Source organism: Montipora capricornis, chromosome 4 (assembly GCF_036669925.1).
Source record: "Montipora capricornis isolate CH-2021 chromosome 4, ASM3666992v2, whole genome shotgun sequence".
In the NCBI taxonomy this organism is placed as follows: domain Eukaryota; kingdom Metazoa; phylum Cnidaria; class Anthozoa; order Scleractinia; family Acroporidae; genus Montipora; species Montipora capricornis.
The window spans coordinates 46,167,991-46,170,490 of record NC_090886.1 but is presented as its reverse complement, the minus strand read 5'-3'; positions in this window follow the sequence as shown (position 1 = coordinate 46,170,490).

The window sequence follows — 2,500 nt, the reverse complement described above, 5'->3', positions numbered from 1 at the left end:
AACTGATTTTCTAAAAGAATATTCAAAAGATATGCTGTTACCAAAGATCGTAGTCATGAGGACTTGAGCAAGCAGATGAAAAGCACAATGATTTACGGCAAGCCAGTGTAGAGACAAACACAAACAATGCTGTTTCCGCAGAACACTGTTACTTCACCCTCACTGGCCATAGATATGCCCAATATTTAAACTGCAAATAACCCATTGGTAAAAGGCCTATTATCCCCCGTGTGCGAACGTTTTGGTGTACACAAAGGTCAGTTGTTAGAAAAGCCGCCACCCCAATAACTTTTTTATCACTCTTGAAAGGAAAATCATTTTTATTACGTGGGATGCCCCCCAGGGCAGCCCTCGATGTAAAAAGGTCGGCCGTTTGTTTTTTCCTCGTACCCACAAATTGTAACGTTAGTTATCATTGGCTAATTTTTGTTAAGGTCTGGAAAGTGTAAGTTTGTCGAAAATAAAACGATATATTTTATTGGCCAATATTTTTTACTTTGACCAATAGAAGCGCACCATGTACACCTTACGTCATGCACTTGCCACAATCGTAGTTATTTTCGTTCGCCTGCACGTATCTGTTGTCTTCATTCTCCCGTTTGAAAGTACGAAGAACGTTCACAGCCCACTGAAAAAAAATCGTATAAAGGGACTTACCTTTGGCTGACACTTGGATTAGCATCAACGATTGTGATCTTTGTGTTGAATTCGCACATATCTTGTTGAACTTTATAACACTTGAAGGAAAAAAAAAACTAACAAAAACCCAGTGTCTTGCCGTCATTTTGTCACAGATGTACCCTTTGTTTCGTGAGTTGTTAGTGTTAAATACGCAAGGAAACTTGATTACAGGCGGCCGCCAAAACTATGATTTTACTTGTACAACAGAAAGTCCCGGAAGGGGGTCTCCAGTTGGCGACGGGCGGGAATGATCGTCGTATCTTTTAGGGGTCAAAATCAGGGATGTGGTACCTAAGTCTAAGCTGGTATCTTATAGCGTATCTTTTTATGATAATAACGCATTACATCATAATACCAGCAACGACAGCGTTTAAATTTGCTTTTATCGTTTAGTTATGTCCAATTAATAACATGTAACTTAACTTGTGGTATCTGTTGGGGGTAAAAAATCTTATGTTGCCACGCTTACCTTCGTAAGACTCCGGTATCTTTTAGGGGTATTTTTGAAAATTTCCGACGATCATCGCCGCCCTACATAATATGGGAGCCTTCTCCCCCCCCCCCCCCCCGGGCCAAAAGTACGATAGAAAAATTGAACGTAACAAAAATCTCCCAAAATGGTAAATTGTTATATTCGTGGCACAAAATTTATGATGTTTTCATCTCACAAATTTTGTTGCTGATGGCAAATTGTTTTGTTCTCGATTGACACTTCCTAAAAAGTTCCTTCTGCTCTTCATAAAAACTATATATCAATATTTATTTACTTTTGCGTCAATATTTGTTTTGCATAAAGCAGGCTAACAAAATCTGTACCTTGCTTAGTTCGTATTTTTGAGCGTTAAAGGAGAATTTTTGGTCGTATGTTCCTGACCGCAAGTCGCATAGTTTGGGGTCTCCCATCCAGATACTAACCACCCTTCCCCCCCGGTACAGAGCTTAACTTCAGTGAACCTTTGTCTCAGAGCTGTCAGAAGCTCAGAGTACACGCTAAAGCTTGTGGTTGAAAATGATCAACATGTTAGCCTTGAGGCCGATGTCTCTCGATTTCCTTTTATTTTCTTGAATCTTTCTGGCTTTTTTAGTACTTTACTGAACCACATGTCTTCTCAGGGGGTATTTATCAAAGACGCCTACCATGGCACTGTAATGATTTACGATACCTAGACAATATCGCGTACTATGAGAGGTACATATTACGCAAGGACAACTTGAATCTCCTGAATAACAAAACGCAGCTCAGTTGACAGTTATGGAAAAAAAAGCACTGTCAAGTTATTGCACAACCACACGTACACAATGCGTTGCTATTTAAAAAAAATATCCCGTATCTCCTCAATCCCCCCACCCCCAAATATCCCGTATCCCCACATTTTTTTTACCTAAATACCCCGTATTCTGATTGCTTCTCGGCAGCCTTTTTGCTAAAATTAGTTTTTCAGCCAAGGGCTATGGTCAAGTACTGCTGTACTACGGTACATTTTTCAGGGCCGAATAAAGCAGGCACAGGACAGTTTCGGCTGTGTGTCTGTTTTCTCGAGAAGCGATCACTAGGGTTTTTCGGTTAAGTTTTTGATATGTTTTTGTTCAGCGCGAGTGTAGAATCATACCGAACTTTTGTAGTTTCTGAGAACTATTTACTGACTTGAAGGTTTTGTTGAGTTAAGAATCGATAATAGAGAGTTTTGGCGATTTGAACCCGGATTGGACTACTGGATTTAAGCTTTTTTCTTAATGAGATTTCAAGTTATTGTGGAACGTTTGGTACCAAATTACCCCAACACTGAAATCAAGATTATGGAATTGTAAAGGGACAGTT